The sequence below is a fragment of the Lygodium microphyllum genome, chromosome 24 (assembly GCF_053477565.2).
Source record: "Lygodium microphyllum isolate KBCC chromosome 24, Lygodium_microphyllum_v1.1.10, whole genome shotgun sequence".
Lineage (NCBI taxonomy): Eukaryota > Viridiplantae > Streptophyta > Polypodiopsida > Schizaeales > Lygodiaceae > Lygodium > Lygodium microphyllum.
In genome coordinates this window covers 61,441,077-61,467,169 of record NC_141158.1, presented here as the reverse complement: position 1 = coordinate 61,467,169, position 26,093 = coordinate 61,441,077, and the positions used below count along the sequence as shown (strand labels likewise).

Genomic DNA, 26,093 nt, shown 5'->3' with positions numbered 1-26,093 from the left:
ATGCAGATCCTCGATGTCGATCAGGCTGCAGAGGAGCCGCCGGTGAAATGCAAGATCAGGAGAGGTGTCATGAAGGATGATCCGAGGAGGTTGGGTTATCTTTCTCTTCTTCAAGATTGCCAATGACATTGTTTCTCGACTATCGTGCCACTTCAACGTTAATAATTGCATGCTACATTGACCAGATTGGTGCGACTGCGCCGCCATTCGATGTTTGCTACATGTCACATCGACCACTAGAATTATTAAGCACAGCGCCGTACATACAAATGATGATCATGATGCTACTGTTGATGCATTCAAGTATCGGGCAACACTCGCTCGCAAGCGAAGATCGAATCGATGGCCAAATAATCATGCAGATCCTGGATGTCGATCAGGCTGCACAGGAGTTGCCGGTGAAATGTAAGATCAGAAGAGGTGTCATGAAGGATGATCCGAGGAGGCTGGGCTATCTTTCTCTTCTTCAAGATTGCCTATGACATTGTTTCTCGACTATCGTGCCACTTCTAAGAAGCTTCTGTCTCGCGAGACTTATAAGCTTGCGATCGATTTCTATTATAAGGGGTTTGACAAGGGTTAGCTTTTGTAAGGTCATGCTTCTTATGTCTATGTGGTATTGTCACTAAAGGACGAATGTGGGATGTATGAACTCCTCTCCTAACTCTTATTTTCATCTCTTGTTAGTAAACAGGTGTAGCTTTGTATTTTCTTCGCAACATCATCTATGGACCAATCCATGTGTGGACAAAGGTTTTTGAATTTCCTTGCTAGCGTCTTGGAAATAAAGCGTGACTTTTTGCCCAATGTCATCATATTCAGTATGTTCTCTTCTAGAGTTGTAAAGGCATTTATATAGTTATTGAGCGATTCAAATGTTTTTTTGAATGCGACTCTTGAGTTACAGTGGCTGATAGCCCTTGAGTTTTGTATACCATTCACAATGGCATCCTTATCTTTGGGCTCAATTCTACAAAATGGAACTTCAGGAGACAAAATTGCTTCTCTTTCATAAAGTGCAAGAAAAGGGCTAACTCTTGTTGACTTTTGGATGGTGCATCTATATGTGTGTCATATGGCAATACATGATCGTAGTTACTGCGTAACATGTCTATAAACATTGTCAACGTCCATTTCAATGTTTCGTTGAGCTGCTCACATAGTCCATTTGTTTGAGAATGATATGGAGACGCAAACATTTGATTTATGCCAATGGATTTGTAACAATTTGCATAATTTGTGATTGAAAATTAGAGACTTGATCACATAAGATTGTTTTTTAGAAACCGTGCCTTAAGATGACTTATTCAACAAGGAATTTGCTACAGTCTAAGATGTTGCATTGGGAACTGCTCTAACCTCGTACCATCTAGTGAGATATTCAGTCAAGACAATGATATATTTGTTTCATGTTTATGATCGGGGCAAAGGTCTAACGAAATCCCAAGCTACCAATTCAAAAGGTTTGAAAACTTTAATTACCTCCAACAAACCCTAAGCTTTACATATTAGTTGCTTGATGGCCATACATGCTACATTCTTGAAGCACCCTGTTGTCGGAGAGGTTTTTGTCGAAAGGTTGAGTCCACCGGGGATCAAAAGTAGAAGGAAATAGAGAGGAGATGGAAGAGAAGATAGAGAATACCCAAGTGGTAAACACGACAAAAACAAATCACAATGAATTGAATCAATATGTATTGAAAGAACCTGGAATCTTTGTACTACTTAGAAGCAATCTCTAGGCATTAGTTCTCTTGGAGCTCCTTCGTAGACCAAAAACGTAGATAAGAAAAATCAGCTCTTTCTCTGCTGCACGGAACCCGAATCTAATGGCTCCGTTGGCTCCGAAAGGGGGGTAAAATTGTAGGACACCTAGTCACGGATCCCCCAGATCACTCCTTCTTTCCGTTCAATCTGCAGTTTTCAGCCTGTTTACATCGATCGTGACGCGTGCTATTTCGTCAATCTGTCTTTTTTATGAAAAATCTCCTAATTGGCTGAAAAAGCAACTAGCTTTTTGCATGCCATCCTAATCTAGAAGCTTTTTCTAACTTTTTCAGATTTTTACAATAAATAATATCAAATATAGGCTAAACTTATCCAAAAATCTAGTATTTTTGGATAATCTATGCAACTCACACTATTACTAATGACTTAGATGACTCTCTAGATCAATAAAGAAGTCGGATGATGATGCATTCCATACTTTTTCACAATGTGTCCTCATAACATCACGACATCCACCCCCTTTGAACCTGCACATCCTCTGGTATGTGCCAAAATCCTAGTTGTCACCGAACCATCCTCTGCAACCATATCCTTTACTTCTTCATCTTCCATATCTTCCTGGCTAGCCCCTGTATCATGGCCACTATTTTCTTCCAATTCTGGCAACTCATAGGCAGTAGATTCCCGCCTTTTGAATAATTTGATTATTTTCCGTGCTATCGAAAGTTTTATGGCTGTCTCATCCAGCTCATTTAATGCATAAGTAGCATTGTCAAACACCTGTCTTACCACATAGGATCCAAACCATCTTTTGGAAACTTTATGCATGGCACTATGCTGGTTATCTAAACTGCTATCATAAACCAATACCCAATCCCATCTTGTATGGTTCTTGGTCTCAGTCTATGCCTTTTGTCAAACCGTTTCTTGTTCAGTATCCTTGCTACCCTTAACTTTGCAGTTGCTGCCTCTATGTCTTCTGACTTTCTTTCCAACTGTCTAATGCGTAAGGCCAACAACTCCTCTCGATTCAACTCCTCCTCCCAAGGTAACACACTCCATGTGACTTTCATCTCTTCTAGCGGCATGATAGGTTTTTGACCATACATCAATTCTGCAGGCATATATCCTGTAACAGGACTATGAGTTGTTCTGTCAGCCCAAAAAGCATAAGGGAGCAATCGTGGCCACTCTTTTACCTTCTCTCCACATGCTTTTGCCAATGCCTTCACAATAGGTGAATGACCTCTTTCACTTTTGCCATTTCCTTCAGGGTTATAGGCTGAAGTTAAAGCAAGCTTTATCCCCAACCATGCAAAGAAATCATGAGCTTCATTTGCATCCACCTCACCTCTATCTGCTGTAAGTTTTCCCACACAGCCATATCGACAAAAGATCTCTTCTAAGAGAAAAGTACATACAACATTTGTCGTCTTAGTATGTAGAGCTCTCTCTTCCACTTGATTAGTCAAGTCTTCACGAGCAAGCACAAGATACCTCATTTGCCAAAGACCTGTAGGCATTGTGACCAAATCCACCACCCACTTAAAATGAAGAGACAATGGATATGTGGGTTGCAATCCATCCCGATGTCTCACAGTTGAATACATTTGACATGTCATACATGTTTCCACAAAGTGAGCAACATCCTTATGTATACCTTGCCACCAATATCTTTCTTTGATCTTTGTAAAAGTACCCCAAACACCTCTATGACCAGCCCATAAGCTTTCATGAAATTCTTCCATAACAGTTACTTGTGAAGCTCTATCACCCAAAACTCGCAATGGCATACCCTGTTTCTTTTTAGCATGACTCCATAAGTATCTATCTTTTAAGAAAAATCCATAGGCTTTCCTCTTGATCTTCTTAAACTCCTCATTTGACCATTCATCTCTCTTTATTAATGTATTGAGATATTGACCAATTCTTAGCCACTCTCTTGCATATTTGTCTTCCAGAAACACTTCTACACAAGATGCAAAACATCTAAAGTGTCTTCTCTTTGTTGTCCAAGCTTCTGTTAATGCTGTAGCAACACCTTGCATTACTAAATTCACTCTTGCAACATCATTTTCAGCCATAAGAAAGTCATCTTCTTCCTCCTCATCCATCATCCCATCTTCATTCTCATAGCGTGCTCGAGATAACATGTCTGCCACACTGGGTTATCTCTTCCTACAATATGCTAAAATTCAGGGTTCAAAGATTTGATGTATGCAATCCACCGGAGCATAGCCATGTCCGGGGTAGCACAACTAGTAATCATACCCAATACCGGCAAACAATCAGTCTCAATGACTACATGAGTACCCATAAAATACTCCTTATCACATTTAAGGGCTGTCACAATTCCCCATTATTCTCTTTTCACCTGTGGATATCTTCTTTGTCGTTCAGTCAATACTTTTGCACCAAAGCATATCGCATACCTTTCCCCTTCCTCATCATTTTGCCCAATTGCCCATCCAATCTCGATTGGGCTTGTATCAACAGTAATAATGATAGGCTTTCCATGTGAATAGTTAGCCTATCTCAATGTAGGAGCTAATTTTAAGAGTTTCTTCAAAATTTTCATTGCTTTCTCATTCTTACTTTCCCAATGAAATTTTTGACCTTTCCTTAGAAGCTGATAAAGAGCATCGGCTACATGTGCAAAGTGAGGAATCCATATCAAATAGAACACACATGCACCCAAGAATCTATGCACCTCTGATACATTCGTGCATACATCTTGCATTCTATCAATCCCATCTATTTTTGTTGGTGACGGCCTTCGCCCATAAGGCCCACACATATGCCCAACAATCAAAACCTCCTCAACTCCAAAACATGGTCAAGTAAAGCAACACAAGGAGTTTCACGCTCCCCTATTTTCACTACTGTTTCAGTGGTATCTCTAGCCCAATGATTTCTTGTGTAGTGACTTCAAGGAATAAATCCTAGAGTCTCTTCTCCATATTTTTGCATTTTCCTTACTCCACCATGCATATTGCTACAAGACAATGCATTTTTAGCCACTTTCTTCTCTTTTCCACATGCTATCCATTGATTAGTAGCATCCTGCATAGATAATCCAGTACTTACTTCATGCTCATATTCAGCTTGAATACCCAACAATCCAGTTTCCTCTTCAAATTGCAACAATGCACTAGTGGTATCACCAAGAAACTGACGCTTCCTTTTAATTATGTTAATGATCTCATCATGAAATCCTCGCTTGGCAATGCCAAGCACCTCTCCCAAGGTAAATTCCATCCGACTGTTTAAGATCCGTTCTTCAAGAACCTTCTTAAGATCTGTGGCTGTCTCAATGTCAGATTGCAACTTATATCCTGGCTGCTTGCCCTTCTTTTTGCCCTCTTGTTTGTTATCCTGTTTTTGCTTCTGACTGACCTCTTCCATAACATGCTTGGGAGGTGGCTGATTTGCAGCTTTAGGTTGATCCACACTTCTTCTTGTCATTCTTTTAGATGTCCATGCAATATCTTCATCTCTTTTTCGTTTTTCTTCCACAAGTACATTCATGTTTTGTACCTTTGCTAAATATGCATACACTAAATATGCATCTACTGGTGATTCCCAACCAGTTATGCCACGAATGTCTTGCCCTGCATGAGATATTTCACTATCAGTGACCTTTCTCTTTTCAGCTGCATGTAAAGCATGTGTCTATATTTCAGCCTTTGGACCAACCATCACTTGGCCATGCATTCTATCCAACTATAAACCAAAAGTAGAAGCGTGTACCACCGCATAAGCATTTCGGATAGCCAAGTCTTCCAACACCTTCTGCATACCTCCCTTTCCAAAATTCAAAGCAAGAGGCAATCCCGTTTCTTGTGCATAGATCTTGCCATCTTTCCAAAAGGTAAGCTATCTTGCCAAGGCCTCCTGATAGGCAGAATAATCATTTCTCTCATGCTGCAAACTGTCACATCACATACATCTTTTTCCAGGCTTAGGGGCTGCTACCAGTCCCCTTTCCTCTTGTCCTTTTTCATCCAATTTTGCAACCTTCAATTGAAGATCCCGCATCCCTTTGACCAATTCATCTGAGACATCTTCCCTAATAGAGGGAACAATAGCAGGTACAACCATAGGGTTAGCCATAGAAGTAGGTGGCTTACTGGATACATCAACTGTCTTGCTCGTAACAGTGGGCAAGCTAGAGACATGCAATCTTTCTCTTCTTCTATGCTTCTTCACAAGTGTAGTAACAGCTTCCTTGACATATCTCCACTCTATTTTCAAACCTGTCTCTGTAGTGTGATCCTCCAGCAAATCATCAAGCTTCTCTTGAAGCTCAGGATCAGCTGCTTGTAGAAACAATTCAATTTTCTGACTTGCAAGAGCTTGTTGCTCTGCAAGATCCAACTGCTCAAATCGACTTTCAAATTCTCTTAAAAATTCCTAGCCACAAGACCCTTATTGGGTTGTATAACCCACTCTTGAAAAGTCTTGCACGTAATCAAACTGGTGTTCTCGATGTAAAATTCTTCCCCGAGTGTCTTCCTGAAGGCTACCCAATCTGCATCCTGCAAGTATAATTCAATAATCCATGCTTTCCGTTCATGAACAGTAACACGTACAAAATACTGGCTCCATGCAGATTGAGCCACTCCAAATAATTCCATCTTCTGAGCATAGGTATGTACATATGCAGATACACACCTGCCATTGAATAACTTCACCTCACACTCAACTGCTTGCAAAGCATTCATCACAACACTTTCTGTTTGAACTGAAGCTTGCATCACCTATTGTTGTTGTTGTACCTGCATAAGCATATTCATATTTTGCACCAACTATTGCAAAACATCACTGGAGATTGTATTCGAAGGTTCTCCCATATTATCTTTCCTTCTTCTGTGACAACCTTTCACGTTGGGCTCACCAATGTCATAGGGGTTTTTGTCAAAAGATTGAATCCATCGGGGATCAGAAGTAGAAGGAAGTAGAGATAGGAGATGGAAGAGAAGATAGAGAATACCCAAGTGGTAAACACACAAAAAACAAATCACAATTAATTGAATCAATATGTATTGAAAGAATTTGGAATCTTTGCACTACTCAGAAGCAATCTCCAGGCATTATTTCTCCTAGAGCTCCTTCATAGACCAAAAACGTGGATTAGAAAAATTAGCTCTTTCTTTACTGCCCGAAATCCGAATTTGATGGCTACGTTGGCTTCAAAAGGGGGGTAAAACTGCAGGACACCTGCTCACGGATCTCCTAGATCACTTCTTCTTCTTTCCGTTCAATCTGCAGTTTTCAGCCTGTTTACAGTGATCGCGACGCACGTGATTTCGTTAATCTGTCTTTTTTATGAAAAATCTCCTAATTGGCTAAAAAAGCAACTAGCTTTTTGCATGCCATCCTAATCTAGAAGCTTTTTCTAACTTTTTCAGATTTTTACAATAATAATATCAAATACAGGCTAAAATTATCCAAAAATCTAGTATTTTTAGATAATCCCTGCAACTCACACTAACACTAATGACTCAGATCACATTGACTCTCTAGATCAATAAAGAAGTCGAATGATGATGCATTCCATACTTTTTCACACTGTGTCCTCATAACATCAAGACACCGTGCACCATTTTTCACATTTGTGGCCAAAAGAATCTTTGCCTTAGCAAATTCAAACATATATGAAAACCTAAATGTCCATAGAGTGGATGTCATGAAAATGAGACACATATATTTTTTGTAGTCCAGATGGTATTATCACCCTACTAGTTATCCATCATTATCCCTCTGCATTAATATAGCTCTTAGTCCTATATTTGAGGCATCTCTCCCTAGATGAATGGTTTTTAAAAGTCTAGAAACTTTAGCATTACGAAATTGTGGACTATATGCTTGAGTTGTATGAAAGCTCCTTTGCATTAACGGCTCCAATTATATTTTACTTTCTTTTTCAAAATTTCTCTAAGTGGGCTAGTGACGAAGGCCAAATGATCTATGAATTTGCCTGAGAAATTTGAAAGTCCAAGGAACCTTTAAAGCAGTTTCACATTGGTTGGTCATGGATAATTGTGCTTGCTTGTATCTTTGTAGGGCTAATGCATACTTTGTTCTTGGATATAATATATTTGAAGAATTTTAGATGCCTTTGCATCCATTTACATTTTTTTCATGTGAAGCTTGAGATTAAAGTGCTACAATCTTTAATACTTCACATAAAATTTTAGTTCTTGGCTAGTATGAAATGTTATCTTCTCCCTATCATCTAGAGGGATAGGAGTTTGCCCGTGTAAAATATGTTGATCCTCCTAATTGGTCTAAAAGTTCATCCAATCGCCACATGGAGAACACGTCGTGGATTGCAACTTTGTTCAATCCTCTAAAATCAATACAAAATCGATATTCTCTAGGATTTTTCTTGACTAGGTGAGGTTCTAATGCCTAAGGACTTGATGAGGGCTGAATGACTCCTTTTCTTAACATCTCTACTACCACACCTTGAATAATATTGTTTTCCTTTGAGCTATGTTATCTTTGTGTGATTTTGATGGGTAAACTCTTTGTGTTTGAATCTCATGTTTCATTGGGGCTGATGTGACTAAGAATTTTCCCTCTTTTGGTATTATTGTGGGAAATTCTTGTAGCAATTTCAGTATAGCTTGTTTCTCTAGGGACGGTGTTATTTGCATTCGTTGAAGAAACTTCTTCTTTTTTTATCGTTGAAAGTAGATATGTGGAATGGTTGGTACTTGCAACCTACAATTACAAAAGTCTAACTTTGCATCGAATGTATCAAACCAATCACAACTAATAGTTATGGGGAATAATTGTTGTGGCAATACATAATGTTCAAATTGAAACTTCTTCCCTAATATATCTAAAGTAATTAAAACTACTTTATCACTTTCATAGACCTTGGAATCATCATCAGATAGCACGACTATCGAAGGTGCACTTTGTAGTGGCATATTGTATTGATGAACAAATTTTTGGCTTATTGAAGAAGAAGAGTTGTATAAATCTAACAAAATCTTAATCCATCTATCACGAAATTTCATAGTTAGAGTGTTGTGACAAATTTCTTTTTTTGGCAAATGTCGAAGGTCTGAATGTGTGAGTGACATGCCTCAAGAGTACACCCGCCTAGGTGTTTCCTTGCACTTCTCTTAGAGAAGCACCATGTTTATAAAAAATCTACACATTTTGGAGACGTCTTTTGTACTATTATTGCTTTGATTTTCTACAATGCTTGGCTAGTCACATGCCCAAAAATGTTACAAGTAAAGCATCTAGGTCTTCATTTAGCATCCCTCTCTAGTGATCATCTCTAAGCTTTTTGGATGTCAATATCTATGGGAACAATATCTCCTTCTAGTTTGCTTGAAGGCTTTTTATATGGTTTTGCTCTAGCTCCCTCGATCCTTTGTATGCTTTTTATTACCTTCAAAAACTACATGGGCCTTGATTTTGAACAAGACACCTTAAATCATGACAACTAGGGCCATAAGAAGTACAACTTCATGTCTTTCAACATTTTTGGGACAATTCTTAGTAAAATTTGTTTTAATTTGATGGCAAATTGAGATATGGTCTCATGTTAAAGTACCACCATTCATTCAACTAAAGCAAAGCACTCTTTGCCATATCCTCATGCATGAAGTCACTAATTATCCATTTTTTAAATAAGACCCAATCATGATTCATTGTATCTTCTTATTGCACATACCATGTCATATCAAGCCCTTTGAGGAATTGTATGGATTTTCATTGTCTTTTGCAAACCATCACATCCATGATATTCAGCTACATTCTCAAAATGATCTAACCATGACAATATATCTTTGATTTATAGGCCAAAAAAAGCTTCAAGGGTGGATGTGACTATCCTTTTGTGAACTTTTCTATGATAATAATTGTTGATCTTGCAATTGTGTTTTGCTAAAATGGTCATTAATGGTGGATGACTTTGATTGTTGGAGAATATTGTTCCCATAGATATTGACGTCATAAATATTGACATCAATATTTATGACTTTGATTACTAGAGAATATTGTTCCTATAGATATTGACATCCTAAATATTGCTCCCATGGATATTGACATCCATAGTCTCATCTAGTAAGAATTCGTGGCTCATGTTGTTGATTTTGAGGAAATGTTTTTGGAAACGATAAACGTAATGGCTTCCAAGGCTAGTGCAAGCCTTGATCAAAAGGGAATTGGTTCGTTAGAAATGAGATCAAAGGATTTGTAGAAGAAAAAATGATACAAGGGACATTCACATCATGAGAGGTGATGCCAGGAGGCATATTTCACGGTGGATTCCGTGAGGTTTTACGGTGGATTCCGTAAACTTTGATGACCGGGGCTCATACACAAAGTGGATTCTTTGTGCGAGAAGTTGATGGGGACGCCTGTCCTTTTCGGGCGTTTCATTAATTTAGTGTGTACATGGGTGATTCCATAGCGGGTGATTCCGCAAAATACATATTAAATTAATAAACGTTTATGAGTTTAGAGTGCGCACTCGTAATAAATTAAGGTTAGGATTTATTTCTAACTAGTTGATTTATTTATGTAGCTGAAGACTGCTAGGTATTCACTTTTGTCAGTTTAATTGTATTATTTTACTAACGATTGTGAATGCTTTAGTTGATGTGTAGAGATAGCAGCAGTGGCGGAGGAAAGCATTGGAGTCTAGCGAGTATTCGACCTATGGATTATATTTTGATAGGCACCATGCCTATATTTTGTCATGTCTATTGAGGCATTGATTATTTATTATTATTTTGTATGCGCCTATGCGCACGGATATGTTATTTCTATTTGGACATTGTGTTGGGCATGCCAGACTCTTTGGGCATTGTCCATTAGCTTTATTCCTATTTTTGTAAAAGCAAACTCAAAAGCTAAAAGCTTGTCATATTTTTGTAAATTGGGCTATTATTGAGCATGAAGATGGAAATATACATAAAATACATGCTTTGTGAAGCGCTCACACAAGGCATGGAGGGAGATTGAACCCAATTGGTCTCTTGCTCTTGTCGTTCATGCTTTTTACATTGTAATTAGTGCAAAAAGGTTCATTGTTCTTGGGGACCTTCCGGGATTCACTACGTGAGCATACAGTGACCGATCTACGCATCAGTGGTATCAGAGCGGAGCTGAGATCAAGAGCTTCCAATCGCTACCCATCTCGTGCGAAGGCAGAGCTCCTGGAATGATCGAGCTCTACAGTCAATCTTGTCGCGAACCGTCGATACAGGCAGACTTCTGGTGATCAAGAACCCCTGTTTCTGTCATCAGATCGCAAAGGACCAGGCAATACAGGTGGAGGACCACTCCCTCATCTCCATCATCAAGTCGTCAAACAGAGAGATAAGTAACAAATCCCAAAATTCAAATATCTCAAAACTTCAAACACTAAAGCTTCAAAAGCTTAGTTTAAGCTTTAAGGAAGCTCAAAGCTTCAATTTTTTCAACAAGGTATCAGAGGGGCTGCCGAATTTTTCGCTGCCTGGAAAAAACGGCCCCCCCCCCCCAGAAATCCGTCGATTAAGCTTTTTAAGATTAATCCATTAAGCTAAATCAATCAAGCAACACAAGTCATCTCCTGCAAGTCATCAAACTCCAGGTCCCGTACCTCAGAGATCAAGTTCTGCAAGTTCACTAAGTTGGCTAAGTTCTGCAAGTTTGCAACTCTGCAAGTCACATAAGTCTGCAACTTTGCAAGTCAGACTAGTCAACTGGAGTCAGAACTGACTTGTGCTCAAAACTCCTAGAAGGGCTGTTCTTGCGCAGAAACTCCGAATTGCAAAGTTGTTCGTGGGAAGGTATTCTACCCATACGCAGGTTTGCTGAAGCATTTTCAGCATACGAAGAAGGAAAAATCGCAGATTTTCTGAAGATTGAGAAAGAAATACCCAAAAACACATAAGCCTTTTAACCCCGAATTTGAGCTACGCTCATCCCGCTAACCTGATTTTGAGTGAGAAAGGTCTTTTGAGTTTTACAGGAATGACGGAACCACATATGGATGATCTTATGGCTGAAGACGACCTACCTGAGCCTATGATGGAGCAAAAGCTGGACTTAATCATGATGCAATTGGAAGATGAACGAAGGGCTAGGCAAGCATTGCAAGCGCAATTGGCAAAATTACAAAGAGCGTCTACCGACAAAGAAGAACCTCAAGCTCAAGATTTGATTTGACGTACCATCGACGCCACTCTTGAAGCTCAAACCATTCGCAAGGAATCAAAGATAAGTAAACGAAGTTTCAAATTTCGTACTTTCAATGGCATATGAGAAGGAAAGACCGTTCTAGCATTCATTAGTCAGTTTGATGACTATTTCCATGAGGAAACTTATCCAGAAAAAGATAAAATCAAGTGTGTTACTAATCATTTGGTAGATAGAGCATCACTTTGGTGGATTGTAGTACGCAAGAGCATAGAATGTCCTGCTACTTGGGAAGATTTCAAGAAGTTCATGCAAAATTTCCTTCCACCATAATTTCATGAGAAGGCTATCAAGCAATGGGATCTACTCCAACAACGGGATCGTGAGCCTATTCCTCAGTATATAGAGCGTTTTTGGAATGCACTCCTCCAGCTATGCATGCTTGAAGACGTACCAGAGACGACATATAAGCGGAAGTATATGTCTGGACTTATTGGGCATTACTACGCTGAAGTGAACATGTTCAAGCCTGCTACCCTTGAAGACGCCATTTCACTAGCTCACGACACTGAAGATAAGCTACGCGGTAGAGACAGACGACCACAACAATTCCAAGCCAATGCTAATTATGGATCTAAACAATTCAATTCCAATTTTAGAAGATTTAATCCAAGTCGTTTCTCTTCATCATCTTTCTGCAAGAATTGGGCTAAACCACCTGCATTACCATCCAATGTCAATCCAAATCCTAAGCCTATTTCACAGCCAAATCCAAATGTACCTAGACTTCCCGCCATTGCAAATAATGTAACCAAAGCCAAGCCAATAGTATGCTATAAATGTCACCAGCCTGGACATCTCATAGCAAATTGTCATTCAAAGAAGCCACCAGCTCATATCAACTATCTTGGAGCCATGGACAAAGACGAACATGAGGATATGCCTGATTTCACTGAAGATGAGGACGACACTACTACTACTTCTGATACTTTACCAGATATGCCTACTCCACATTCTTTATTGACTATGAAATGTTTGGTGCATGGAAAGGAAAAGGCTATTTTGCATGATGACGGTAGTACTCATGATTTTATTTCAGCAAAATTGGTAAAGGAATTGAAATTACAGACTGTACCTACGCATTATCGCATAAAAGCTGCATTTTTAGGCACTAGGTATAATGGTACACAAGAAGTGCAAGACTTAGAGATTCAAATTGGTTCATACACTAAAAGAAGAAATTTCTTAGTTGTTCCATTACAGTCGAGTGACATTATTCTAGGTATGCCTTGGCGACACCAGCATAATCCAGATATAGATTATTCTACACACACAATGAATATTAATTTTCAAGGAAAATCTATTACATTATATGGTATGCATGCATCTAATGTTTTTCCACTGCTTTCGCATACTCAAGCTAAACGTGCATTACGCAAGAGTAGTAAATCCTATCTCATTTGGGTGAATGAATTGCAAGTAAAGGAAAATCATATGCACCCTAGGCACAAGGAATTTCTTGCATATTTTAAGGACTGTTTTGCAGAAGACCTACCACCAGGTTTACCTCCTTCACATCCAGAAGACCATAAGATAGATTTGATCCTTGGCACACAACCACCTTGCAAAGCACCATATAGGCACAACCAGATAGAGCAAAAAGAAATCCAAAGTCAAGTTGAGGAATTACTAAATAGAGGTTTGATTCGACCTAGCAGTTGTCCATTCGGTGCAACTGTATTGTTAGTTAAGAAAAAGAATAATAGCTATCGTATGTGCATTGACTACCGAGCTTTAAATAAGATCACTGTAAAGAATAGGTATCCTATTCCTAGAGTTGATGACCTTATGGACAAATTGCAAGGATCTTCTATATTTAGTAAAATTGACCTTAAGTCTGGTTATCATCAGGTGAGGCTAGATAAATCTGACATATTCAAGACTGCATTCAGAACACAGTTTGGTCATTACGAATTTTTAGTCATGCCATTCGGATTGACCAATGCACCTGCTACCTTTAGTAGAATGATGAACCGTATCTTTTTGAAATATCAATATTGTGTAATTGTTTTCTTTGATGATATCTTGGTGTTTAGTCAAAATGAGAAAGAACATTATGAACATTTGTCATTAGTTTTTCAATTATTGAAAGAAAATCAACTGTATGCAAATCCTGAAAAGAGTGAATTCTTTAAGACAGAAATTGAGTGTTTAGGTCATATTGTATCATCTGATGGAATTAAAGTTGATCCTAAGAAAATTGATGCAATATTGAATTGGCCTGTTCCTAAAAACGTGCATGAGTTACGCTCATTCCTTGGTCTTGCTAGTTTCTATAGGAAGTTTGTACGTAATTTTTCATTACTTGCTTTACCATTAACCAAACTTCTCAAGAAAGGAATTGTTTATCAATGGACTGAAAATCAACAGAAATCCTTTGACTTACTGAAACATGCATTAACCAATGCCCCTGTTCTACAATTGCCTGACTTTAATAGACCATTCTTTCTAGTAGTGACCGATGCTAGTGGATCAGGAATAGGAGCCGTACTTATGCAAGACAATCATCCTATAGCATATTCTAGTTGTAAACTGAAACCCTCTGAGCTGAAATACTCCATATATGACAAAGAACTATTAGTAGTTGTACAAGCATTAAGATAGTGGAAACACTACTTAATGGGTTCAGAATTTATGATAAAGACCGATCAGCAAAGTATTAGACATTTACTTAGCCAACCCCAAATCTCTGACCGACATATCAAATGGGCTTCCTTTATTCAAAGTTTTCATCCTATCATTCAATACCAACCTGGAAAAGAAAATGTAGTGGCTGATGCATTGAGTAGAAGACCTGCCATTCATAATATTTCTGTCATATCTTTTGATTCTTTGATTGCTATGAAAGATACATATCACCAGAATATTACTTTTCATTCTGATTGGAATAAATTAGTTCAAAATAATTTCATTCCTGTTGATTCATTGTCCTATAATGATGGATTTATGTTTTATGAAAAGAGATTGTGTGTTACAATTCCATTCCGATCTTTTGTTTTGAATGAAATTCATTGTCCCCCATATCAAGGTCATAGAGGTATCATATCTACATTACGTATGTTAACTGAAGATTTTTATTGGCCGCATATGGATGCAGATGTATCTAACTTCGTTTCTGAATGTTTGATTTGTCAAAAAGTTAAGAGGCATCATGGTAAATAGGATGGATTACTTATGCCTTTGTTTATTCCATCTAAACCTTGGGAACAAATCTCTATGGATTTCATTACTGGATTACCTAATACTAAATCTAACCATGATATGATTTGGACAGTTGTAGATAGATTTAGTAAACAAGCATATTTCATTCCATGTAAGAAAACTTTAACAGCATCACAAGCAGCACAGTTATTTTTGAAAACTGTTTTTACTAACCATGGATTGCCAAAAGTTATCATTTCAGATCGTGATTCTAGATTTTGTAACAATTTTTGGATTACTCTATTTGCTAATCTAGGCACAAAGATTGATTTCTCATCTGCATTTCATCCAGAAACTAATGGACAAACAGAAGCCACAAACAACACCATTCTAGATCTTTTACGTGCATATACTATCTCTAAACCTCAGACATGGGACACTCATTTGCATTTATTACAGTTTGCATATAACAATACACCGCACACATCTACAAAGAAAGCACCGTTTGAAGTCATTTATGGATATAGATTATCTACACCTGTTGCATCTTTGTCTAATAGAATTCAGAGTGATGATGATATTGCTAGTATGCATAATAGTATATTTGATGAGGTCAAAGATATGATTGCTGAAGCCCAGCAATTTCATATACCAAACAAGCCAACAAGAAAAGACAAGCCATGAATTTCAAAGTTGATGATTATGTTTGGCTGAGAATAGAAAAACGTAGACTGCAAAGTGTAGATAGACATCCAGTTGTCAAACTAGCTCCTAGGTTCTATGGACCATTTAGAATCATTCATAAAATTAATCATAATGCATTCAAGTTAGAATTACCATCTCATTGGAAAATTCACAATACATTTCACATTAGTTTATTGAGACCATTTAGAGGCCAATTACCTGTCCACCCTGTTTATGAAAACCCACCATTATTAGAGGAAGAGACTGAAATACTTGAACCAGAAGCTATAATAGACACTGATTTTATGACCACTAGAACTGGCCGAAGGTATTCTAGATATCTAGTAAAATTTAAGAACCATCCTATAGAGGAAGCACAATGGATGCACGCTAGAGACTTAAATGCTTTCCCCACTCTGTTAGCTCCACATTGAGCTAATAGCAATTGAGGTCAATTGCTATCCCACCCCGGGGGTATGATGCCAGGAGGTATATTTCACGGTGGATTCCGTGAGGTTTTACAGTGGATTCCATAAACTTTGATGACCGGGGCTCATACACAAAGTGGATTCTTTGTGCGAGAAGTTGATGGGGACGCCTGTCCTTTTCGGGCGTTTCATTAATTTAGTGTGTACATGGGTGATTCCATAGCGGGTGATTCCGCAAAATACATATTAAATTAATAAACGTTTATAAGTTTAGAGTGCGCACTCGTAATAAATTAAGGTTAGGATTTATTTCTAACCAGTTGATTTATTTATGTAGCTGAAGACTGCTAGGTATTCACTTTTGCCAGTTTAATTGTATTATTTTACTAACTATTGTGAATGCTTCAGTTGATGTGTAGAGATAGCAGCAGTGGCGGAGGAAAGCATTGGAGTCTAGCGAGTATTCGACCTATGGATTATATTTTGATAGGCACCACGCCTATATTTTGTCATGTCTATTGAGGCATTGATTATTTATTATTATTTTGTATGCGCCTATGCGCACGGATATGTTATTTCTATTTGGACATTGTGTTGGGCGTGCCAGACTCTTTGGGCACCGTCCATTAGCTTTATTCCTATTTTTGTAAAAGCAAACTCAAAAGCTAAAAGCTTGTCATATTTTTGTAAATTGGGTTATTATTGAGCATGAAGATGGAAATATACATAAAATACATGCTTTGTGAAGCGCTCACACAAGGCATGGAGGGAGATTGAACCCAATTGGTCTCTTGCTCTTGTCATTCATGCTTTTTACATTGTAATTAGTGCAAAAAGGTAGAGTTCATTGTTCTTGGGGACCTTCCGGGATTCACTACGTGAGCATACAATGACCGATCTGCGCACCAAGAGGAGAGGCAAAACTTTGTATCAACCTAGATAGATTGTGTTGTAGGAAAGAGAAGTTACGAGAGAGATACTAGTGGAAGTGTTTGAAATATGCCTTACGTCTCTGTGGCCAATGTCTTTTGCCGATCATCTCCATTAGATACTACATGTAAAATACTCACTAATAAGCTTCTCTCTCTATATATATCTCTCTCTCTCTACGTGCGTGCGTTGTCATGATGCTGCGCGTCCACCACTGCAAATATGAGGGCATAGTTTTTTGCCAAGGATTTGAACACATTAGTCAGCATCATTAGGAATTTATTTTCCATGTGTGTATCTTTTGTGTTTGCATTTGCATTTGCATGAGCACATGTAGTTAGGCTAGGCACAATTTTTTCAATGCATTCATAAATTTTTGTGTGGAAGCATAGAGAGAGAGAGAGAGAGAGAGAGAGAGAGAGAGAGAGATTGCACAGTTGGGAAGGCAATGTCTGAGCGGGATCCTGAGGAGTTGTTCTTCTCACAGCTTGTCCCCTTCAACGACTAATAAATGTGAAAGAATTGGTGGGCAATTATCACAAGTAGGGTGTTTACCCCAGAGCTTCTATTCAAATCTAAGAGAGGTGCCACGATACATGACATTGACAACATCATATCCTCTAGTTGACCATATGTATGATGCAATTGTGGTTGGGGTAGGTGGAGCTGGACTTTGTGCAGCAATTAGTCCCTTTGAGCATGGTTTGAATATTTCTTGCATCACGAAGTTGTTTCCCACACGATCCCACATAGTTGCTGCTTAGGGTGGCATAAATGCAGCTTTGGGAAATATGACACAAGATGATTGGAGATGGCATATGTATGACACTGTTAAAGAAAGTGATTGGTTAGGTGATCAGGATGCTATCCAGTATATGTGCAAAGAAGCCCCAAAGGCTATTATTGAGCTTGAGAACTATGGCCTTCCATTCTCTCGCACTGAAGAGAGGAAGATTTATCAACGAGCGTTTGGGGGACATAGTTTGAATTTTGGTAAAGGTGGCCAAGCATACATGTGTGCTTGTGCTGCCGATCGAATTGGTCATGCTTTCTTGCACACCTTGTATAGGCAAGCTATGAAACACAACACACAATTTTTTTTTTGAGTACTTTGTCCTTGATCTACTGATGAATGATGAAGGCGAATGTCAAGGGGTTATCACTTTAAACATGGAGGATGGAACATTGCACCGATTTCGGGCTCAATCAACAATATTGGCTACTGGAGTGTATGGTAGGGATTACTTTTCTGCAACATCAGCCCATACATGCACAAGAGATGGCAATGCCATGGTTGCACGTGCTGGCCTATTGCTTGAGGATCTGGAGTTCATACAGTTCCATCCGACTGGTATTTATGGTGTCGGATGCTTGATTATAGAAGGGTCTTGTGGTGAAGGTGGCATTTTATGCAACAATGAAGATGAGTGTTTCATGGAAAGATATGCACCTATTGCCAAAGATCTTGCATCTCGAGATGTCATTTCTCGTTAAATGACTATGGAGATTCATGAAGGACGAGGTGTAGGCCCTTTGAAAGATCACATATACTTGCATCTTAGCCATCTTCCACCAGAGGTATTGAAAGAGCGACTTCCAGGTATTTCTGAGATAGCAGCAATCTTTGCAAGAGTCAATGTGACAAGCATTAGGGCAAAAAACGCTTCAAAAAATGAACTTTTGTTAATCATGGGATTAAGGAAAGGGCCAGAGAGAGTTTTCCATGTGTACAAGAATATGGTATTCTTGTCTCCTCCTTTTTGGAGATAGTAGAGTCCACTTCATGATTCTCTCCTCTCTTTTAGCCAAAATCTCCAAACTTTGACATGTTTTGGTATTAATGACTTTTTTGAAAGTGGGGAGCTTTTGGCACCCCCAATATATTTTCATTAGTCTTTTCAGTATTTCTTCTTTGTTCATTCGTCTTTCTCGGTGAGCTTCTTTCTTTTCTCATTTTCCTTTCTCAGTGAGTGCTTTTCTCTGCGAATTCAATCTAAGTATGGCATTCAAAAGGCACCCATCTCGTTTAATAAACTCCTGCACTGTCTATAGCCAAGGAGTAGACGGAAATTGGGAGCCCAAAACCTTTTGCATAAATGATTGGGTGACCATGTTGCCCTCTTGCAAAGGCTCTCACAAGGTCAAAAGAAGAAAAAGAGAGGATTCAAAACATCACTAGAAAGGGTGTATCATTTCTTTCAAAATTACGGATGAAGGGTGGTTAGTCAAAGTGCAACATGTTTACATGGCCAAGGATATGCATTTGTCTCCTAATGAATGTGTTTGCTAGTAGACACATTATAAGTCTTAATTTGACAACATATATGATATTTTTTTTCATTTAAGCAAGTATTAATATCGAATTCTTGGTTGTAAATATAAAACAAGAACTGAATGGCAATGTGTGGAGAGTTTGAGTGGAACTTTCAATGCGATTCATAAGGCGTTTGCAAACATTATATATGTTGATGAGACCATCAGTTCTTTTAGTGGGAGAATAATTTTTATATATTACGCACAATATGTGGTTCTGTTGTCAGAGCACGTAGGGTTGAAGGTCACCACAGGGATTTGGCAAGAAAATTGGACAAGATAGATGGAGATGTGTCTTCAAGAAGTAAGTAGATTCCAGTGAATGTTTAAAGGTTCAAGAGGAACTTCACGGTCAATCACAGGGGTTTGAGAGAGAAGAAGATATGCGGGTTCAAGAGCTTTGACTCTGGAGATGGTAGAGATAAGAGAAGGGTTGAAGGTTTCAAGCCAAGTTCTCAAATATGTTAATAGAGCTTCCAACTACATGTTCTTAGCAAAGATTGCAAGAGTATTACCTCATAAGATCTAACTCAAGCTTGTTTTATTGACTGTAAGAGCAATCACAAGATATGTATTCAAGTACAATAAGCTGTCATGTATCATAAAAAACTCTGCATCCCATCAATCATACATGATACCAAAGCATGAATCAACTTTGCATGACTACATTCAATGTAGACTGTTAGGGACAAAAGATTATGAGTCAATTCCAAGCTTGTAGAGAAAAAGAGACTTGCTTCAAGAAAGCTTCAAATAGAGTTCCTGATAAGGATAGGTTACTACAACCAAGAAATAAAGAGAAAAAACTCCTCTTAATCCAACTTAAAGCATCTATGAATGATTTACAAACATTGCCTTGCCATAGGGGCACATAAGACTTGCATATCTTGACAAGGTATCTTCTGTAGAGCAAGAAATGAATTAAAAGAGCACTAATGTAGCTAATTCTCTAATTATGGCTGAAGATATCAGCCCCAAATCAGCCCAAATATCTTCCAGGATTCACCTCTGAAGATAACATAAGCTTCCCCTATCACAGAGTGCGTAGATAAGCCAAATGCAAGTGTCTATCACATCGTATGAAGAAATAGAGAAGAAAAAGGACCTGTTGTCCACAAAAATCACTGTGTTGGTGGCTGCCTATTTCAGCCCATATACATGGCTTCAACCTTCCAAGAAGATTTTTTGATCAGGTGCAAAAACAACCCCTATATTCAAAAGCATGTAACAAGCAATAGGTAGCTTGCAATAAGCATGTAGAAGTAGGAGAGAAGAAGGAAATCCTGGTAGTTACTCCAAAAACACGACTCACAGGTTCATTATAAAGAAGAACCACTAAAGTTCATGAAGTTTATTGTCTTTGAGCATAGGACATTGTATAGTTTTGCATCTTACTTGTGTGACTAATGATACCTATGAAATAGTCAAGTAAACAATAAGAGGACAACATGACAACGCTGCATTTTTCGGGCTTCTTCAGGCTGAGAATAGGGCACATCCTAGATGGGGGAGAATGAAGTTCATAGACTACCACACAAAGGAGCTCAAGCCATGCAACCACAAGCAACTGAAGAGGACTCTACTTGACATGTAAGTACCTCTCTTCCCATGCAATGATGAAAATGGAAGGCCACTCTTAGCTGTGTGAAACAGGGTAAAAATGTATAAAGAGGAGGGCAGTAGCCCATTGTGGGGGGGGCGCTTATTCTTGCTCTTGGAAGTTAACTACAAGCTACCATTGTAGAAGCTTGAAGAGAGGAGTAGCCCAAACAAAGTATGGGCAGAAACACATATCCTTCTCTTCTTGAAGATTCATGATCAATCATTGGTCTTACTTGGCATTGATATGCTTGATGCAAGTTGACATTGCATGAGCATTGTGGAAGGGGTTTCAAGAGAAAAACTTGATTGCTCTAGGTACATTCTTGGGGGCTGAAATAGGTAGCCAATAACAGGGCAGACAAAGGCACTGACACGCGTTGTTAGGGCCTCAACCAAGCCATATGATTGTCCATGATCACATATACCATGACATATGCAGCATGACTTACAAAAACTTTTCTCAAGTAGTGAATGTACTCTTAGAGAGGAAAGGTTTCAAACTAGAAGTCATCACATATTTCCAATTAACCAAGTTGAATGTTTCTTCTAAAATAATGAATGATTTATAATGTCCCATGGAGCAAACTTAGGTGACTTAGTCTTGTTGAAGCATGAAAAACACCTTACAACTTGTCCTTACCAAGAGCTAGCAAGACCATCATATAGACAACCAGACTATAATTTTCACTACCAAGTCTCTCATCTCTTGTTTGGGAGGTTCCTGATAAGGCAACCATGCATAGTTTTAAATTCAAAATATGTCAAGATATTCAAAAGTCCATGACAACTGGAAGGATCTCCAAAAGAATATGCATGTCATGGTTTATCCCCTTATGTATCTTTGTGGGTTGCTTCAAAATAGCAAACTTACAGAGAACAAAAGTATCTTGGCTAAGTAAAATTTTGTAGAAGCAGAACTAGATAACATTATAGGAAAGCTTTGGAAATCTAGAGAGGTTGACCATAAGGGCAACACCATGAGGTGTATTGTATGCCCCCAATCCTTGTCTCTGTGTTATAATATAGCACGATAAACTCTTGCTTTGGGTTTTGATTATAGGAGATACAAACTTAAACTAGGCATCTGGATTGCCTTGGATTCATATACAAATTACACGTCCTTCAATCTTAAGGTGCAAGTTATAGAAAAGGAGGTAAATATCACATCCAATTGGAATCTTAAAGATGTAAGGGATACCTTGGAGATGCTAGATTGTACATCCCTAGAATATAAGTTCAAAGTAAACAGTAAAATAGTTGGGAAAAGAGCTGAATCTTTCTCTTGTATGAGTTGCTTGCCTCCCACAATTGTAAGCTTCGAGCCATAAATATGGAAACATTGATTAGATTTACATTTGACAAAAAGCTTTTCATTGAATGAAGAGTTACAGAATTAAAGTGTAGATATACAAGGATCTTGCTTCGTCTTCTTTCAGCTTTGTAACTTCTTCATCACTTTCTGAAACGACATCTAATCTCCTTGCAGTGGCTTTTTTCTTTGGTTGGTTGAAGAATTTGACTTGGAAAGGGGGCCTCTTCTCTTCAGGGGGCTAATGAGGAGATGGATAAGAAAGTGTTGGCATTTTTGTCTTTTTGGAGCTGATCTTACTTGTCTTTCCAGATGACTTGCCTTTTGCCTTACTCTTACTCTTAGTTAAGGATTTAACTGGAGGAGAGTCAGGGTCGACTAGCGTGATTGGCATGTCCAAAATTAACTCAATACATCTCTCTCTTATCCACCATGTGTATGCATCGGGGTAATCTTGGCACTACAAGGAAAGTTGTAATAAATTGTTAGGGCAGTGATAGTTTGTACTTGTAGGGAGTAAAAACAAAGAAATGGAATGATTATAAAATTTGATGATAATGGAGCAGTTGTGAAAACTAAAAGACATGTTGCTCAAAAAAGAATGTGAAAGATACTTACATTAACCCCATCTATCTTGAGAATCTTTGAATCTATTGTCCTACAAACATTTGAAATCACTCTCCATCCACAAGAATACGAATCATTTTGCAAGGGCACTTCCTGTAAGATAAAGCTATATGGTTTTTGAGGATCAACAAGATCCTCATATGTGGTGTCCAAAAAGGTAACCACCAACCTACCAGCACTATAAATGGAAACATGTTATTAAAAAATACAATTACATAAAATAAATAATAAACCAAAAAGTGAGGATTTGTATTCAATGTACATTTTTGCTTGACCACGGATACCACCAAGAGAGTTCATAAGGATAATTTCTCTAGTGAGAATATCAATATATATTAAGCTCCAATGTCCTCTGCAATATAAAATATTAGTAAGAAATGCATACTATAAAGAAGTATACATTAAGCCCTTTGCAAAATTGCATACCTTTCGATATAAGGAAAAAAATATGGTAGTTTGTAATTGGATTGAATGTTCTAAAAAATAATTCTATGTTTGAACGCAATCTTGAAAACAATTCCACTGATAACAGTGGATCAATGATAAATATAGTTTTAGAGATTTCTTGGATGAGAGAAGCAATCAACGGCCTAAAACCGATAGCAAAAACAAAGGAATGTTAGTTGCAATGAACAACACTATCATTCCATTTTAAAAAAATTGAGTAAAAAAGCCTTACCTTATGCAACAAAAGACTACTGAATTTGACAATTGAATATTTTTCTTAACAAACATAAATTTGTTCTTAGAGGAAATACTAAGATAGTATTCTTATGAAGAAGTGCAAGAGACATTCACAACTATTTGCCCGTATACCTGTAACCCCCATTCTCTTTAGATTAACAGGACCAAGGACAATGATTTTCCTCTTGCAAACTTCATCCTCTGAATCTATAATCTCTTGTGGCCATTCTTGATGTTGTTCGGGGGTAGTCTTTTTAGGGTATAAATGTGTCACCTCCTCAATTACTTGCCGTTTCTCTCTCTTAGACAATTTTGGAGGAACGTTAAGGATCTCAAATGATTTTTTATCAGTGGTGGGCAAGGGCCTCAATAGCTTGTCAGATTTTGTTGACCATACTAAAGTGTTTGCTCATCAAAGTCACTCTATGAGCATGGGTAGCAGCAATGTAAGCATCATTCATAAAATCAATAACGAAGTCTTCAGTAGCCTCCTAAAGGCAAAGAATGGTTGCAAGCTGACTTTTTTTTGCATGTCAACTTCAGTGGGGGACACCCTTGATAATCTATAAGAAATATCTTTGAAAACTCTGATAAATGTTGTCTTTGGAATCACATGCTGTGTAGCTCTTTATGCCTTCTTTATCTCATTAAATTTTTTTTGAACATAATAAAATCTAGACTTTCTCTTTCTCTTGGACTTGGAAGGGTCTTCTTCTCCATGGGCATAAGAGGATCCAGGTTGCTCTGTCTATTGAATAGGGGCTCTAAGGGAGGTTGAAAACTTGGCAGTTGTAAGGGAGGACTGTACATGATGAAGCTTACTATGGGCACGAGAAGACATTGTCTCTGCACTATATTGCTTAGACTCCATGGTAGGAGACTGAGGGCACCAGGGGTAGGTGGGATCTCAAGAGGGAAAGAGAGGAGCTAATGGCCTTGTCTCTTCCTCACTCTCTTTGTTGTCTATATACACCTTCCTTGCTGTTTGTTTTGTCCAAGCCATGAACCTGCTGGAAAATGAGATAAGTTAGAATATTTTAAAATCATAAGTAAGAAACCTTAAACCCCAAACAGAAACAACAAATACAGTGCGAAAGGAGTGAAGTGCGAGTTTGAAGTGAAGCTCCTCACACTGTAATTGCGGATGACATATAGATGATCGATACAGTGCGATATGAATAAAGCATGGGTTGGAAATGAGGTACTCGCACAGTATTTGCTAATGACATATGGACGACCGATAACGACGCGATAGGAGTAAAGCATGGGTTGGAAATGAGGTACTCGCGCCGTATTCGCTGATGACATAAGGATGACCAATACGACATGATAGGAGAAAAGCACGGGTTTGACCGATATGGTGTGATAGAAGAAAAGAGTGGGTTGGAGATGAGGTACTCGCGCCATATTTGCTGATGACATATGGATGACTGATACAACGTGATAGGAGAAAAGCACGGGTTGAAAATGAAGCTCCTTGTGCCGTATTTACGCATGATATACGGATGACCGATACAGCACAATAGGAGTAAAGCGAGGTTGGAAATGAAGATACTTAAGCCATATTTGCACATGACCGAAACGGTGTGAATGCAGTGAAGTGCAGGTTTAAAAATCACCTACTCATACTGTATTTTCCAATGACTGGTACAAGGCGATGCGAAATCATTGATCTTGACATTGCTGTGTATTTGCACTCGTAGATTTGAAAAGTGAGTCAAGTAAGCTTGCATCAATCTTTTATACATGTGGGACAGACGACACGTGGTAGTGTTTTATTGCTTATGATTTGCGTGGGCCATCCACTGACTGTCTATGTGGCTTTCCACATGGCAAATATTTTTCGGTCTATATAAATAAGTAATTAGACATTTATGATTTTTTTTACAAATTATCAAGTCTAGCTAGAGTTGAGGTCCACTTTCAATGTTTCATATGTCAATTTGCGCCATTTCGTGTACCTCTTGATACGAAATGAGGAGGTATTGTTCTTGAGGTCGCTTGCCCACTTTTGCGCCGTATCGTAGATCCACAAATATGAAGCGAGGAGGCATTGTTTGTGAGGTCGGGTGCACACTTTCGCACTGTATCATGTGAAAACTCATGTCTGAAACCTAAGGATGTTGCAGGCTCCCAAGAGCAGGTAACCCCTACTAAGAAAAGTAGAAGATTGTCTTCAGGGTCAATAAGGGCTTCTGGTTGTGCTACCTTCTCCCTTGAAATTACCACAGCTTCCTCTCCTTGTTCAGCAGACAGCAAGTGTGGGAATGCCTAAGAAGTCTCCAGTCAAATGCAAGTCACCATTGAGGGTTTCTGGATTGTCTCATATCATAGAGGTTTCTCCATCAGAAAGGCTTCTAGACTTTCTTCTTCAGAATGGCATTGATTTATCGTATTACGAAACTGCAAAGGATATTTTCAACCTTGGCTAG

General features: G+C 38.4%; 1 pseudogene; it reads left to right on the top strand.

The window, feature by feature from the left end:
• Positions 1-26,093, top strand: LOC148015153 (succinate dehydrogenase [ubiquinone] flavoprotein subunit, mitochondrial-like; annotated as a pseudogene).